This window comes from Anarrhichthys ocellatus, unplaced genomic scaffold, assembly GCF_004355925.1.
Source record: "Anarrhichthys ocellatus isolate YVR2014 unplaced genomic scaffold, GSC_Weel_1.0 scaffold2, whole genome shotgun sequence".
In the NCBI taxonomy this organism is placed as follows: domain Eukaryota; kingdom Metazoa; phylum Chordata; class Actinopteri; order Perciformes; family Anarhichadidae; genus Anarrhichthys; species Anarrhichthys ocellatus.
In genome coordinates this window covers 10932345-10950999 of record NW_022280032.1, presented here as the reverse complement: position 1 = coordinate 10950999, position 18655 = coordinate 10932345, and positions in this window count along the sequence as shown.

Below are 18655 nucleotides of genomic sequence, written 5' to 3'. Positions count from 1 at the left end.
AAAGATGAACAAACTTGCAAAATAGTGTGAGTGTTTTCTTTCAACCAAATGGCTTAAAGTTAACGGTGCAATGTGTAAGATCTGGCCACATGATCCAAACAAATATGAGCTATCATTTAACCTCTGCTGTATAAAATATTGGATTTTTTTCCAAAATGGCAAAAAATGAGACTTAGCGGTTAGCTGTAGTCAGTCAGCGCAAACCCCAGCGCTAAGTAGTATTACAAGACAGGAGGGGCTAGGGCTCGCTGCTTAGCATGTTCAGTAGATACTCTGCAACACATAAACGTCTTTAACATAACATCAACACGGTTCAACTGAAATTCTGAACAGATCTTACACATTGCACCTTTAAAGTATGTATTGTCCCAGCAGGAAATGTGTTTTTACAGCCTGTACGTGTCTCAATTAAAAATTCAGATTTTATACATGGAGAAACACATGATTTGCCCGACTTGTGTCCCAACTCTTCAATTTGAATCTGATATAACGGCTTGCTATCTATTACATCACACTCACTAATTATCTCCTCACTTTGGAATTGATACGATTTCCCTCCTGTTGGTATGTTTTTCTGACCTGATTCCTGCTCCCATGGATACAGCTGCAGCGCAGGAAGAGTAGGGGAATGGAAAACATGATTCCTTTCTATGCTTGGAGGTATGGTGTGTGTGTGTGTGTGTGTGTGTGTGCGTGTGTGTGTGTGTGTGTGTGTGTGTGTCAAAGTGATGACAATGAAGCCGAACAACACACTGTAACCTGATGCAAAAGGTCAGACTTTGTTCTACACTTGAAAATACGGCAAGCCACTCAAATCAGTGAGTAGGCGTGTTTCGCTCCATGGACTGTAACTACCACCCTGTAGTACTTTTACAGCTGTGTCAGCTTAGCGGTCATTGAGTCTGTCAGTAAGTGAAACTCTGACCGACAAGCAGTAATTGAGGGAGTTTAAGACTGTCCCGTTTCACAAAATGTGTAAAATGCGCACCTGAAAAGTAAAAGTCTGATCAGTAAATAAACAAAATGTGATTAGCAGTAAGGTTACCAAAAACGGGACCGAATGGCTGCTGACTCTCAATCCAGCATCTCAATGATCACACAAAATTGTTACATGTGGCATTTGGTATTAATATGAATCTCATCTTAACTTCGTCTGTCTTAGTTTGACTTGACAAGTGCTTGGCAGTCCTCTGTGGTCAGACTTGAGGCTTGAAAACATTGATCTGGGACTAGTTCCAGGACATTGACTTCACGATGAAGTTTACCTGGAACTAAGAAAAATGTCTCGAAGAGGCAGTTTCATTTATTTTTAAAGGTATTTCCTTATTTTCAACCCCATGTGGAGCAGCCCTAGGGATGGCAATATCGGTTGGTCGGTCCATGCGCAGCTTTGTTGTGACTAAAATATCTTAACAAATATTGAATGGATAGCTATGAACGGATGAAGAGACATACGTGGCCCCCAGAGGAGGAATCGTAATGACTTTGGTGATTGATGCTGAATATAGATCCGATACCAGTGTTTAATTAACAAGTTCTTAAGATCATGTGTCTATGTGTAAGGCAACATCAGGCTACATTGCTTTTCTAACCTTGTAAAACAAAATGTAACAAATAGATATTAATGTAGTGAATTGTTATTTATTAGAATGATGGCGTCCGATACCAGATGCTTATTGTCACCGATTAATGTTAGCATGTAGCTCAAAGCACAGCTGTGCTTAGGTACAAGCTCACAGAGCTGTAGACGGTCTTGTTTATCAAATATGATAGTGTCTACAAAATGTTTACACTTTTAATGACATGCTGTAATTAGTTTTTTAATATTCCCTCAATGTGCCTCGTCTATTGTACGTATTGTTGTTAGCGGTTACCTATAATTTCCTACCAAAATCATCTGCGAGGAACTTTTAAGGATGCTTAAGTGTTTTAAGGAGAATTTACACTTGATACTTTTATGTGTCTTAGTAATGCAAAATAAAGATCTAAACTTATCCAAGCTTGGGGAATAAACAGAGCTTTCTGTTCACAAATTGTTTGCTGAGCCTATTCATTGTCACCATTTGGTTCTCCTTGAAAACAGAGAGGTTTTCCGAAGTGTTCTCCGAGTCTCATCGGGTCTCACCATTGAAGCCCCTCTCGGCACGGCAATGAGTGAGTGACAACAGCTTCCCAGAGATAAGAGCAGGGCCAAGAGAAAGACCTCTGGATATCAGCGTGTGTGTGTGTAGGTGGGCATTGTGCATGTGTGTATGCACATGTCCCTGTATCTGTCCGTGGAGGTGATGAGTGAGAATCAGGCCCAAGGGGGGATCACGTCACCACCGAGATAGCCACCATCGCATAGCAACCTCAGGCCCACTGCAGGAAGTGCAAAGTGAAAGCTGATCCTCTTTTCAAGCAGACAAAAACCTGAGATGTAATTCATATTTGTTCTTTCTTTGATTTCTTTAAAGGATAGATCTGGTAGTACTCTTTATAATTATCACTGTAAACAAATCCCATGAAAACACAACAAAAACAATAAATTACTCAAAGTGTTGTGTGTGTAGCTACAGACTGATGGAGATTATTCCTCTGACCCTTTTTGTTCTTCGCAAACGATCAACAATACCGTAGAGTCGATACTATGTACACCGTACTGCTGCCCTGAATACTTGCTAGCACACCAAATCAACTGAAAATAGTCCGCAACAAATTCCAGTTTTACCCCAGTTTAACTTTTGTTAAAGACGACAGTGCCCATATGTTTTAGGAAATTACTGTACTTTAAAAAATATATATTTGTCACTTACGTCTTCAATAGGAATGAATGAACACCTCGGAGAAGCTGGCCACTAATACATTTTTGGTTTCAGCATTTTCATAGGATTTGTTGACAGAAGCAAAAATCATAAAAATGTTCGCCAACCTAATTCTTTAATGACCATTTATTTCGATCCCAGTGTTTTACAATCCAAGTTATAGTCAATTAATATAATTGATGATCAGTTTTGTACATAAAAGTACTTAAAATCAATATCACAATAACCACAAAGCTGTATGTAATAAACAGATAAGAGCATTGTTATGTGTGTAGTTTGTGTGGTAGCTCTAAAAGACTGAATGTGAGATGTCCTTTTCTAAAGGGAGTTGTTACTAGCTATCTACTCCCAGCCAACAGCGTTCAGACTCTGAGCCCATTTCAGTCGTGTTACCAGACAAATTATTGTCTTCCTGCTAGACACCCCTGACGAGGCACGTCAATGCTGCAGGTGCATTGGGCCTGAAATTGCTTTGTTTAAACTTGTCAGATAGGAATGGAGATTTTGAAGAAGGATCTGTCCTCATTTGCACGGCAAAGCGCTGTGCAAACCTCGAGAGATTTACACCTTAAACTGCTGTGTGTTGGCTTTGTTTTAAGTAGAGCAGCCAATAATGAATACTTTGTTCACTTTCATTTACATAAGCTTCTGGTCTTCCAAGTATTGATGTTTACTTCTCTTTTCTCCCCTGTTTTACAGTGATTCACAGGAGCTGTTTAGAGTTAAATGTGAAGAGATGAGCAAATTTAAAATGAGACTAAATCACATTAATGTTTGAGGATTTTCAAATTGATGTTTTCAGCGCTTAAAATACCAAATCTAACCCAATATTTGGTGTTTTCATGTAATATTTCTTCTTTTTATTGTTGTATTGTGTTGTATCCACGTGTCAGTGCACTTCAGCCTTAATCATCTGATAGTTACTGTTCTTCATTATACCTTTATTTTACATTTTTTAATGCTTGATGCTTTGATGTAATAGATTCCAATAATGTGTAATATTATATATATATATATATATATATATATATATATATATAAAGCATTATATTTTAAGGGTACTTATCTGTACTATGCATCTGCTGCAAAACTATTCTCCTGCCTGGGATTACATACTGACTGACATTTTGACACCGTACTGGGCACACACTGCAGCGCTTCCACCGCAACTGACATTTTAACTGCATTCAACGCTTTCTTTTCAATTGACATTTGAATTCCTTTCACTGCTTTCAGTTTGACACTTCAGACATTTTCAAGTCTTCTTTTAACAGAAAAAAGCTTCTTCAGCTCGTCTGTTGATACACGATTTACGGTTTACTTCGACTGGTTGCAGCGTCTAAAGATCAGCTGACACTTTAACTGACATTGCCATTCACCATTTTATACACTTGAACTGACAATAATTTATTTTAGGACCACATGCATGAGCAATGATTCCCCTGGCACTTGGTCTCCTTTCAGCGCTTTTAATTCAACTGACACTTCAACTTCAGTCAGTGCTTACAGTTACTGACAGTTCAACTGCCAGCTTAGCTCTTCATTTTGACCTGCAATTTAAACTTCCATCAGTTTTCATACTGCCACTTCAACTTAAACTATTTGGACTATTTCATATGTCGCTACTGTGAATTTTCAGTAGTAAACACATGCATTTCCTTCAGAAAATTTAAACTTGTGTATGTCTATGTTTAGGTTTTAAAATTTGGACAAACATTTTATTGTCATATCTAAATTGAGCAACGTAAAAATACAAGAGTAACACTATATGGTAAGGGTCTATGAATTACCATGAAGTCATGCATAGCTTAATGCAAGAAAAAGCATGCTTTTAGTCATGAACTATTGGGAATGTACAAGAATTAATAATATCTTATTCATTAGATATTGCAAGAACAGTTAGATAGTTAATGCAGCAACTAATGTGTCAATCACCATGACATCTGAGCTTTTTATGACATTCATGTATTGGTAAGTCAGTCGCTAAAGGAACAGGCCAAAAAACGGACTAGTCACAGCAGTTTACATTTAATCTGTTGAATTACTTTTTCATGACTTCATCATATTTGTGGCTCTTTGAATAAAGTGGTGACCAGGTCCATCTTCAACATTGATAAATAACATATTTCAGAGTACATGTGTGAGTGGTCATTTCTGGTCTTTCTTTTTTGGCCTGTTCCTTTAATGACCGACTTACCTACATGAAGAAGACATAAACATCATTAACAACTCAGAAATCGTGATGATACATTGCTGCATTGATTAACGTACTGCTCTTGCATTACCTCATGCACAAGATCATATTTATTCTTGTACATTCCTGTTAGAATACATTTCATGCATTAAGTCATGCACGGATTTATGATAATTCATTTTCCCTTACCATAAAGTGTTACCAACGCAACCTGGTGTTTTGGCATTTTCACAGGTGTCAAGATAGGCATCATTCAAAACAATGAAACGCTTTAAAACACTCCTACAGCATGGATTATACCGGCTTGAATAGTCTTTCCCCCCAATTTGTTCAGAGGACAAAGGGCAAAGATGCACATTCCTGAGAGCAGCAGCGGAGAGGCATTCCATCCGCTGTTTGTAATTGTTCACAGCTGTAGGCAGAGTCTGCTTTCTATTTGTCACATTCACGGGTCAAGTGTTACCATATTTTTCATAATCACTCAAAAAATGGAAGTAAAGCTCCCGAAGGAAAAGAGTGTATGTACACTTACTGCAGTCGGTGAAGCAGTGCAGCTGTTAGCCTCTCTGCACCTTCGCTACTTGCTCATCTTCCGTGCTTTGTTATTGTGAGGATGTACCCGCCATTTATCTAGCAAAGGGCTGTAAATAAGACCTTGTCAAAGGTGTCTTTAGCATTTCCCTGCGATGTCACAGCATGAGGTGAAACGGGCCTCTCATTCCACCTTCAGTATGTCAGCTTTGGAGCATCTGGAGTTGGAATAACATTTCTGAAAGCTACTGCTGATTTGACTCCTTGCAATACATCCCACAATATGTCCCCACCAAGCCACCGAGGGGTAATCTCTCGTTTCTTTTTATTAAATATTCAAGGATGTCAGCAGGATTGGTGTGTTATGAATCTTTTTTTAAAGAACATTCTAAAAAAAGATTAAGAGGAAAACGAGTATAGATTACAAACTGTCTTTTCCAGTAACAGGCTCTCTCTGTATGAGCTTCTCCAGAGCCACATGATTAAAAATAGGTGTTATGATTGTGTATATCTGTGTGTGTGTGTGTGTGTGTGTGTGTGTGTGTGTGTGTGTGTGTGTTTGTGTTTGCACAGATGCCAAAAAGAAATCAGTTCTGTGTACAATATGTGCCTGTGCTGAGAGTGAATGCAAGTGGCTCTCCACTTGAGAACGGAGCGGCACCACCTGCGGCTTCATTGTTTATAATCACACCCTGCGGATCACTCACACAGCAGGCTTCCATCTTAACGTAGTTGTTTTCTAATCAGCTGAGGCCAAAGTTTCCAAAATAGATCAATAAGACAATTTGTTTTGGGGAGCTAAATTATATTTTTAATGTCAATTGTTTCAAAAGGGCAACAACAAACACGACAGATTCATGCTGAGGAACTGACATCAGCCGGAGCACAAAACCTCAGTCATCTTGACCAAGTAAATCGGTTTGCCCAAGCCACAAAATTACAGTTTCTAAGCTTGTGGGCAGGGGAATGTGAGTGACGGTTTTTCTTGTGGACCGTGGGTATGTTTTCAGGAACCACAGACCTAAAAGATGTCTGCTGCCAGTAGAGGGCATTGTAGCTCCTGAAGTCTCCCTTTGGAAACATGCTGGTTGGTTACTTTAACCCATGAGTACTGTCTGTTGTCCCCAGCTTCAATACGAGAAGCTGCAGAAATATCTGAGCTCAGCTTCAACTGCATTTGAATTACATTTGTGTGGCAATACCTCCTCTGTTATGTGTGTTATTAATAACAGTGATGAGTGACAATGGTTTCACTAGACAAAAGACCCGAACTCCAAACAATGTGATGGTCTTGAAAGATTTCATGGTATTTTTTGTTTTGACTGTGTGATAAATATTGTCCTCTCTTTTAAAGCTCATCTTCTCTGCATTAGACCCGCTGAATTAAACACAGATTGACGTTTTGAACGGTCTCTGTTTTATTGTATTTCTTTCTGCAGTTGTATAATTTGACCACCTTATTGAGTGTGATGTTTATGTACATAAATAAGTGCATGTGCATGGGTATACATGCGTGTGCTGGCACTGTGCTGAGCCGTATGCTAATGCAGTGTTGTGGTTTGCAGTGCCCCCCCCCCAGTCTGAACTGAAACAGCTGCCTCGCCTGCTTTGCCTCCAGCTGCTTCCAAATTGTCCCACCATTAAGCTATTGTATGTTTACAACCACAGCACCGAGCAAGCCCACTAGGTGCTAGAAGCCCCGATGATCTTCCTCAGTTGTAATGGATCATCATCCCGGCTTCTTATTAAACAGCGTTAGCTATGCTGTAATTAGCTTTGATACAATCAGGCGCACTATCTTAACCGAGCTGTAAAGGTATCAGGCAGTATTTTGTACTATCCCAATGGCCTGGATATGTCACTTTGACAAGATTCACAGCAACAACAAAAAAATTCTCAAAATTCATATACGGAATCATGCACATCTCCATGACGCAGAGTTTTACATATACTGCCATTAAATGGACAGATCTGCTTAATCTAAATCTGTCATAATATATGAAATATTGATGCATCTGAATTATGTCCCTTGATACCGTGAATGTGTGATTTTGCATAAACAAGGTTTTTGTTCCTCTCATGCATAAGCGTCCTTTGTGGCAACTGTTTTTTCATTCCTCCTCTCAGGCTGCTGAGCTCTGGAGCTGTTGGACAGTGCCCACACATTGATCACATTTGGACGGGCTTTTGTCTGGGACACATCCAAACCCAAACAGCCAGGGGAAGGACCACAACAGGGTGTAAGCAATTCCCTTGCAATCCTGCCACACTCTGCATAGGTTACAGACAGAGCAAAGCCACTTGTATCATCTAAAACATTGTTATTTCTTTATTCAGCGTGTAATGATTCAATTCACTGATACAACTCTCCCATGTTTTCCTATTCTCCTCAGTTGTTATACTGTTATTTAACGTTTAACGCCGTAAGCTAAAAGTCATATGCCAAAGAGGTGTTTCGTTTTCAAAAAACTCCAGCCCAAAAAAGGCATCTGGTTTTTGTTATGACAACACTGCTCTAAGACGAAGCTTGTATACAACTGAACCAGTTAGCAGCTTTTAAGAATTGGATGCATTCACTGTATGCATGTTTCTCATTAACTACAAATACAGAATAATACTGTACTTGAGTGGGTTGCACATATTCAAGATGTACCTATTTCACAATAACTGAAGTCTATTTACTGAAGTGAGTCTATAGAAGAACAACACTGCGTGTTCCTCAGCATACCGTTGTCATGACTGTCCTTATCCTCTTCGATGGTGTCAATGCAGTTCATATTCGGTATGTTATTCCGATATTTGTTCCATGTGTTTGTATTGGCATTTCAAGAGAAACATTTCTATTTCTGCAGTTTATGGCGGACAAAAGCCCTGAATGGTGCTGAACTAAGCTGAGGATTGATGGCGACTGCTCATGAACTCACGGAGGAAAACAGTAACTAATAAAAACAGTGCTTTAGAAAACAACTGTGGTGACTAGTGAGGTGCTGTGATAGACAGCTAGACAGTTGAAGATAATCTGTATACACTCACTGTACACTCTAAACATCAGCTAAAGAGCTAACAATAATTAATCTGAACATTAACTTTTAATCTTATTTTAAAAGTAAGAAAAATGCGAAAAATGCTTATAATGAACTTGGTCAACCGACAGTCCAAAATCTTCGTTTTTTTCTTGAAAAAGGACCTTAGCTGTTGAACTATATATATATATATATATATATAAAAAGTTGATTTTTAATTTTATTTTGACCGACTTAGCTGAGGAGACATTGTCCTTTAAATAGACGGACCACAGCAGATAGACCAAACGGACCTAAAGACCCCACAATACAAAAGTGATGAACGTAACAAACTACAAAATTGAGTCATTCAAATCAAAAAGGGTTTATCCCCTTGGGAACTTGAATGTGTTCAAATATCTCAGCAATCTGCCAATTAGACCATAAGACAGCTTGGGCTGAAGGTGGTGCTAGAGGAAAGATCAGGCAGTGTTTAAAATTAGAATGGCTCATCCTCTGGGGGTCATGAATATCCTGAGTACATTTTATGACAGTTGTCATTTGAATATCAATATTTATTGTGTGTAAAAAAAATTTGGCCTGGTTGTTGTACTAGATGAAAGATCAAAGGGTCTCTTAAAGTATCAGGAACTATCCTATGAGGGCCATGAATATACAGTTGTTGATATATCTGATGTGTTCGCCAGATGGACTGCTCTAGGGCAAGACGCACCAAAAATGTTCATATGATTAACAAAACATTTTTGCATATTTTATTATGTTCTGTTGTGTTGTGATCGTGTCTTCAGGTTTATGTTTGTGTAAGGTGGAATCATTCAGTAGGTGCAATGTTCAAGGATTGTTCTTGTCAGAAACATTTCACTTCCTGTAGCAAAATGTTTGAAATTGAACAAACAAACAAACAAAAATGAAATGAGGGAATTGTCTTCCATGCGTTTGTGTCACAGATTGCAAAGCAACAGGTTCCTTTCTTTATCTGCCATCTCTTTAAACCTTAGTTGTTTCCTGTGAAGATGGAAGTTTATTTTGAAAAGACAGTATGCATGTAACAAGCGAAAACAGACTCATGTTGCTGGACTTTTGCAGGAAAAACGCACGAAAAGTGAGGAGTAATTTTTCGTAAGATATCAATAAAACGGGGATGAATTTATATCATTGTATAAAGAGAGTGACATGAGAAGATCAATCTCATGTCTGTAAGTTAAATCAGCTATAATCACTATTTTAAAGTGATTAGTGACTCGTCTAAAACATTTAAAAAAGGAATAACTTCAATAGAATCATTCTATACACTGTAGCTTCTTTACATTCTATTAGAATGCAAAGAAGTTACATTGTTGCCTTTTCTTTTCTTTTCTTCCCACAAGAACGTAATTTTGTCAGGTTGATAAAAAAATGTCACTTTACTTCCTGACATTATTGTTACTTTAGAGGAAGGCAGCAGAAAACACCAATTTTGAATAACAGAGCCAAGTTTACGCTCAACTGGTTGCTCGTGTAAATCCCATCTCAATCTTTTAGTATGATTTAGTAACACATTTGTAATTACCTATTAGCAGTTTTAAAGTACTGTTGTGATACTGGATACTGGATGCTTCGTCATTAACAGGCAATGTATATTGTCAAAATCAATGTAATTAACACAATGACAAGAACAAACTCACAAAAACCAGTCACATATATTTATATGACAACAAAGCAGGTAGAATAACATAAAACCCAAGGAGGCCTCGGGACATTCCAGCAAAACTGCGGCGCTAAAACACGCATTAACATTGAACAATACAAGAGGGGAATGTCTTCAGGTACATATACTGTGATGAAACCTGAGTACAGCACTTGTTTTTGTTAAACATTCCTGGTAATAAACTCATACAGTTGACTCATCACGTATGAGTCACTGTTTGCAGCAATCATCTCTACATTATTGCCTTCTTCTTTTCCCAGGTGTCTTATTGAATGAGGATCAACATGCTCGGGACAAATCGCATTTAGTGCTCTGCTGTAGGATGTGATTGGTGATGGACCAGACTGTATTAGGTAACTAAAGACTTGAATTAACTGGCTGTCAAATCAATAGCAGTCTCCCTCTCCTCCTCTCTCCATGTCCCACTCATTCTGTGTGTATTTTCCTTACATACTGTGTATATGTATGTATATATATATATATATAGTATATAGACTAGATAGGGTGGTGGTTCCTAACATGGGGGTCGCAAGACAATTTAACCTTCAGAGCTTCTAAAATATTCCATTAAAACAGGAAAAAGCCCGCAAGCAGACCTTAATGACATCACAAGCCAATGGTGTAAAAATACCCCCCCCCCCCCCTTTGTAGGAGATAGGGCTTTAATACATGTTATTTCCTACTTACTTCTATCATCAATTTGAAAAGTGACACTACATCAAATGAATTTACTGCAACCCAGGATTTTGGTAGAAATCTTTTGAGAGGTGTAATGAAGACAGGAAGACGTTCTACCTGTTACCTTTGTTTGTTGCCAGACGCGACAGCGCGTGGCTTGTTTTCACCTTGTGAGTCTGTGTGTGTGTCATCTTGGTATAATGTGGTGACACCTACTGTAGCAGGAACAACCACACAAGTGGTTTTGACTTTGCCAGAAGTTTATCTGTCTGTAAACACATTTTGTCACACAATAGTGTCACAACTGTGCACGATGCGGTCACAAAACTTGCCAGATGTGTCGTTGAGATCAAAATAAAGGCAGAGCCCCTGGCCCAATTTGAATCACAGCTGGTGTGATCCCATCTCTAATATTACCATAAATCTGTCAAAGTCCTTTACAATACTATCAGCTAGAGACAAACATCCATAAAATTCAGAAATAAATAAGGCAAACATTCTAAATTTGTCGTTGCACACAACTTTCCCTTGAAGATTTTCTTGGAAAATGTGTGCTGGCTTCAAATATTGTGAATTTACAGGGCCCACTGTTGTCCTTTGATTCACCCATATGCTTTAATTATTTTTACAGTTTTTGATGTTTTATAAAACAGATTGATGGCTGTTTGAACTAACTGGATGAAAAACAAATACAGAATAACATGTCTCGCTCTTTAAATACCGTTGTATATAAAAACAAACTTTTTGGGGGGGCATTACACAATAGCCATATTTCTTTGACCATGCATGCAATTTATGCAGGAACATAATGTACATTAACTCCCTTTTCCATGTGTCTCTCATTTCCTTGCTCTTTATCTGAATGTATGACAGATGATGTGTGAGCGTAGGTGTGTGTTTACTTTGTGCACTGAGAGTGTATCTGTGTGCCTGCCTGTCACTGTGTATCAGCGTGCACTCTTAAGGTCAGAACAGACGTGGCCTGCTTATTTTTTTTTCAGAGTCGACAGCCTGTTTGGTGAGAACACTAATCTGGAGCTGTCAGAGATTCTCTGCCGAGCTCCAAAATGTATATGACCGTGCTACAAAGGAAACTTTTTCATATGAAGGTCCATCGAGTTTATTTGAGAAAAATGTGTCATTCAGGGTTCATAGATGATATCTTATGAGGAAAAAAGTTCTGGATAGAAGACTTCATAATTGGATGTCTTAACTTTGCTTATCCTCTGAGATGAACAAAAGTACTCAAGGACATTCTGTGGGGATTTACAGAGACGTCACAAAACACGAAACTGCACTTCACCAGTTTTAAAACAGTCTCTAAACAAAAGAACAAAATGTGCCACTATGTCGCTCAGTTGTTGGCACTGACCAAAAAAAGAAGGCCACTTTTCAACTAAGGGATGAGTTTTAGCCATTCTAAACTGATTTGGGGGTGTCTTACTGTGAAAATGACTCAAATCGGGACACGTTTCTGTCATGTGATGTATTAGAAACCACTTAAACCCACAAAATTAAGGCTTGGGAAGTTCAATCACTATATTACATTACTATACTAGTCTAAAAATACATGTTGTGTTCTAGCCTAACTGGCTGGATAGTAGAATAAGATGGACTTGCTGTGTTGATTATATTCCACCGTATGAGCCTCCTGACGTGGCTGGAAGATATCTAGAATATCTGTGCTCATTGCAGTTTCCTCAGTATGTGTTAGTGGCTCAACAGTAGCAGAGGAGATTATGTTTATCAAATGATTTGTATGAACCGAGGCGACAAGTGCAAATAAAAAGAGAGAAGATGATAAGACCAACAAGCCATGTGAGAAAAGTGTCAAAAGAGTTTGACTTGAGCTTTATGGTTCCACAATATGCTGCAGTGCAACATACAATCATCATAACTACATGTGATATAATAAGACAGTAGTTGTGGCTGCACCTTGGAGGGCGGTATGACATTTGACTCCCATTTCTGTGTGACAGTCCTCCCATGCAGCCGAAGATACAGTTCAACACATGAAGAGAATATAAAGTCGTAAGAGCAGCAAGTGTAGTATGTTGAGATATATTCATTTCCTGCAAACCCAGAGAATTGAAAAAGAAGGCAACAATGAAAGATAGAAAACACATCAATTTGTCACAATAGACTAATTGTATGTATCACAGCACCAGCAGCACCACACAGGAGTAGGACTCGAGGAGATCGAAGCAGCGGCCAGGAGACAGAGCGAGCACGGCATGTTTCCATGGAAACTATAATATGGACAAGCACTTTTCAATGGAGGCAATGTCAACATTCAGGAGTCTGGCTCCAGCAGATGTCCACTTGATTATTTAGATAAACAGAGAACAAAATCCCAAAGACATTCACATCTCCAATTTTGGAAAAGAACGCCAAGTCAAACAAAAGCCACGAGCAAAGGTGTGTTTGTACTGCAACCAAACAGGAATATTTTGACATTTAGTTCTGGCTGATAGTTATATATGAAGATCAATACCAACCATGTCTCTGCACTGAATATGAAGCTAGGGCCAGAAGGCCGTTAGCTTAGCTTAGCATATAACCCTCTGTAAAAACCAACATGTCAATTGGTGAGCTTTAGAGGTGTTGGACAGAGCTAGGCTAGCTGTTTCCAATCTGTATGCTAAGCTAAGCTAACCGGCTGGTGGCTGTAGGCTTATATTGCCGATAGCCTACCATGCCAGATACAAGAGTGGTATCAATCTTTTCAGCAAGAAAGTGAATGTAGGTATTTTCCATCTATTAAATCAATAAAGATAAATGACTATGGCTTGAAACTGCAAAAACAAAAAGTGTGCCGTACGTGTGGGTTGTAACGCTGTCAACAGATCCAGTGTTGCTGTCTGCAGCTCAGATGTGGCAGACACTGAGAAGGTTTGACATGTGTGTGGTATTTATGACTCCTTTCAGGCGAGACAGTCTACGTTGAATTGCAATATGTATTATTTAAAACTCTGACAGAGGGTTTTTCCAACTTATTTTCTCTCTCTTTTTCCCGCCTGTGTTCAATTGGCTGCCAAAATGTGGTGCTGGAATATATCTCGTACGGTGGGAAAGCAGAGGGGCTTGTCTGTGTGTGGCAGAGGCCTACACTTGGATTCATTTGTGTGACGTAAATTAATGGCTCACTGGAGTGCAGTTGACGCCCTTTAGTGTCACCCACAAACTACGGCGCAGCTTTAGCCTGCTGCATTAGATCACCCACCTAGCTGCGCAGGGATGGTAAATGCAGAACAGAATTAAATTATCTTGTCACCTACATCTGTACTTGTTCGCCTGATGAAATCCTCTCCAAGAGAGTGCTTGAGTTACAACTTCTGCTCCCCTTGATTGGACTGGCAACGGTCTCATCCCTCATGATTAACCCGAGTTCAAAACGTGAAAAAGACCCAGAAGTATCCCACAGTCATCATCACTATCCCTCTCATCCGGCCAGAAATTGCTATTCTGGGAGCTTGCTATCTTTCTTTGTCACATACTGTTCTCCACTTGCTTTTTCTTCCAGATAAAAAAAACCTTGTCTATTATGTGAAGCCTGTCCTTGTGCCTAGGGAATAGAGACAGGGGAATGAAAGGCTGCGTGTGTGTGTGTGTGTGTGTGTGTGTGTGTTTTTAAACTGAAAGTGTGCTTCGATTCCAGCCTGTGATTAATCTATTTTATTGGTTTCAGGCTGAGATTACAGCCACACTTTTCCTCAAACACAAATTTGGGTTTCATTCAGAAAGCCACTTTGGTCAAGTAGACGGCGTCTTATTTTAAAGTGGTGAGCATTATTGCCGGTATCCCTCGGCGGCCAGCAAGGAATCAACTATGCTTTTATTTCTGTAATTCCAGGTTTAGTTCACTTAAGGAACTACTCTGTGTGAGCACCAGATAGCAATTGGCAGCGTGACCGTACCATGCTTAGATATTGATTTTAAGCTTTGTTTTGTTGGCTGTGGTATTTTCAAATCTGCTCAGTCTAAAACTAAATCACTTATTTTCTGTTCTTCTGCCTCTGCTAGGGACAACGACGCAGTATAGACAATAGGCTGCTTTAATAGTAAATCCATACAGGGACTAGAGAGTGTAATGAGCCTGGGGCATCGAGTTAAAAACTGGCTGAGCTGCAGAAACTTCCAATTAAACTTTATGGTATTCAGGGAAACAGACGTGGAATAGTAAAGAGCTTCACTTCTTCAGTATTTTAGCCCGATGATGTGCTGATTACAGTGTATTAAAATGTTAAGTATCATGCTGCTTTGCCAGTGCTTAAATATGCTACTCGTAGCATTTTAGCATCAATAAAACAAACACAGACAAGGCTGGCAGCCTCTACTTGGTGTTTTACTTTATTTGCCACCCGGTTGAACATTGTAGAGAATCTGCTTGATGCTTCACAACATGAAACAGAAGGAGAAGGCTGTTCTTCCAGCTCTAATGAAGCGTTCAGATTCCCTCACAATGGCAGATGGAGCAGGAGAAACACTGATGGAATAATCATGTTTATCCTTTTAACTGAAGCAAAACAGAATAATTTAGACACACAGGATTTATGAGTTAATGCTGTCAAACACCATAGAAATAGAATAGGAGTAGAACGGACATTGTTTCTACTGTTTTCCTCGGTCATGTGACTTGTATAAAAAAAGAAGGTGAATATTGTTAGTTGTTAAACTGACAACACCCTATGGTGCCAACAATGTCCCAATTTGGCAATTATGTTTTAATGCTAGACCACACGTGATAAGCTACAGGCTACATGTAGCCCTAGTTTGTGCCTCAGCATAAGTTGTCCACAGCACGATTTTTAATGCTGAACGCTTCAGTAAAATGTTTACTGACAATATACTTCATTTCTTTTCACCAAAATATCCAATGCCGCAACATGATATCTAGTCTAGTATCTCGTGTCGACAGTGTGATTCTACATTTCTATGGTTATATTTAGTCTCTCACAGCACTTTGTTGAAGTTAGGCAAATATCATGGTCTTGGTTTACTACAGAAAATGTCTGCAGTGACTTAAAACACAAGACTTTATTTTCTTATTCAGCCATCTTTGCCTAACCTAATTCAAAGTGTTTTTGTTGCCTAAACCTAACTCTCTGGAGACAAAGTCCTGCGGTTTGTGCGCCCACCATCCATCCTGACCTCCAGTGCGGTACATAAATGTAGCATAGTTTTTGATTTGTGCATTAAAAAAATGTTTTGTCTATCATCTGCTATCGTCTTGATCTGCCATTAAATGTTCTCACCTGCTCTGAAGCCTTCCACTTAGCTGACGTAAATGAACATGGCTGTCATTTGAATAAGAATCATGGCATTTTGTTTTTAAACACAAGAAAAAGATGCATTTACAGCTAGAAACAAGCAATGAACTATTCATTTACAAAACATTAGTCACTACTGAAACGTTTAATACAGTGAAAGGAACTTATGTCTCTTGTCTGACAGCAATCACTTCACATTTAGCTACAAAGCACTGACCTTGAAACAAGGTGGGGCTGTGTATTCTGAGCTCTGGACGATTCGTCTCTCCAATTTCTCTGCAATTCCTGCAGTCCATCACTGTCATAAGCTCATTATTGATCAGAGGCTGATGCGTCTCATGTTCACAGTTAGTTGTCTCCTACTGTATCCTCATCACTCTTACGTGAGCTTTGCACAGTGATATGTGCGGCATCAAGACTGCAAAATAAAACAGGATCTTCAACAATGATTTACAGTAACAATAACAACATTAGCACTATGATACTGAGCACACTCTGAAGTATAAATATCTTTACTTCACAGATCAATTCTTTTCATTTACAGTTTCTTTCGATTGCTAAGACACACTTAATGAAACTGGGATCTACTTGATCTTCATCATCACCTTCTTAGCACCAGCAGAAGTCATTGCAGATGTGTCAACACGTTTTCATTGGTTTCACACCCTTTTTCAGTCAATACAGATCCAATAGAAAGACACAAACCTCTATGGAATCAACTGTGTTAAACCAAAGGGAAACACTTCTATTCTATTCACAGCTGATAGAAATATTTGCATAATTATGAATCTCTAATAAACTGCTTGCCTCAATCAGCAATCCGTCCTTATGCATCCATCTATGCATTTATAAAAGACGACAGCATTTCTGAGTTTGTTGGTTCTTTGGTAAAGAGAGAATGCAGCCCATGCTGTACGATAACCATGTGTGTTGTCTATGTGCTTGCTGCAGATTGTACTCAACTACAGTTGATGGGCATGAAAATACACGCGCACAAGAAAAAAATGAATGATGAAAACTTTCCGAGAAAATGTCTCTTTTTTTTCCTACAGTATTTCAACACGGCAAATTAAGGCTGATATCGTAAGCTGTGTTTTTGTTGTCTATTGAGTAATGATTGATGTAAAAATATGTTACTGTGATTTGACCACAGGTTGTGTTGTTTGATTGAAATATGTGCTTTTGTTGCATGTTTTTATTATTTTGTGAGTGTTAGAGCTTTTTGCAAACAAAATGTGTCATTTTGGCGAGCAGGATTCAGTTTAGGCCTGTGAATGATCTGTGAATGATCTGTGAATGAACTGTGAATGAACTGTGAATGAACTGTGAATGAACTGTGAATGAACTGTTTTGAAAATGAATGGACATGGAAATGGAAATGTATTCAAGCAAATGAGAAAAACTGTAACTCCAGTGGTTCAAAGAGACAGAGCAAAATGTACACTCACATAGCTTACCCTGGAATCTGAATGGCCACCTCCTATGTCCTCCTATGTTTTTATTTGGCATTTATGTATTACACTAATTAAATAATCTAACTAGTAACAATGTACAGTTTATTATTGCCAAGAACCAGAGCAATACAACACACTTTTGTATTATTTTACAAATGTGTCCCCCCTTTCTAAATACATCTAGACCTGCCCCTGTAGGTAGTTTAATATTTAACGTGAAAGTAGTGGCAGTAATGGTACCCAGCTCCCTCTCAATGAGATGGATATACTGTAAGCTTTCCACCAAAAACCTTCCAAATGCAGCCTGAAGCGCTTCGCTGTGCAAACAGCAGCAGGAAATTACTCCAAATTGTACCCATAATGTGAGCATGCGAGCAAAACTCCCCAAACAAGTGTCTCAAATCATCCTGCAAATGTCTGAGGACTGCTATGTGGCATGAGAGGAACATCCGTCTCATTTAAATAAGTCAACAACTCCAGAGTATTTAGATTTGGGGCTCAGCAGAAGCGGGGTGCCTCCACAGGAGACGCCCCTCGGCATGTGAGCGTTCTGCTGATTGACTCAGCGGGCTCTCATTAGCATGAGCACAATGAGCTGTAAATGTTCTCACAGCCTCTCCTGTTTATTTCAGGTTACATCTTGGCTGGGGAATGTCACTTCAATGCCAGTTTTGTTTTTCTCTCAAAATAAGGGAAGCAGTTATTTATAGTTAGTATGCTTTGTTTAGTATTCACACTAGTAATCACCAAAGCCGTATTCATTGATACAGTTAGAGCAACTCTTCAAAACTGTGTCTCTCCAGTATGTACTGCCCTCTGCATTTCTTTATCTACACGACGCCTCAAAGGATATAAGAGTAGACGCTGTTTTTATAATGTTTGTCTTCAGGCTACAATCTAGTGAGATACCATTACTCTCAATAATGTCAGGAGCAGAAAATGTCTGAGGTGCTAAAGTGGTTTGAAGCTAAAGAAAAGCCTTGAACGGTTTCACGCATCAAAGAGCTCAGAGAA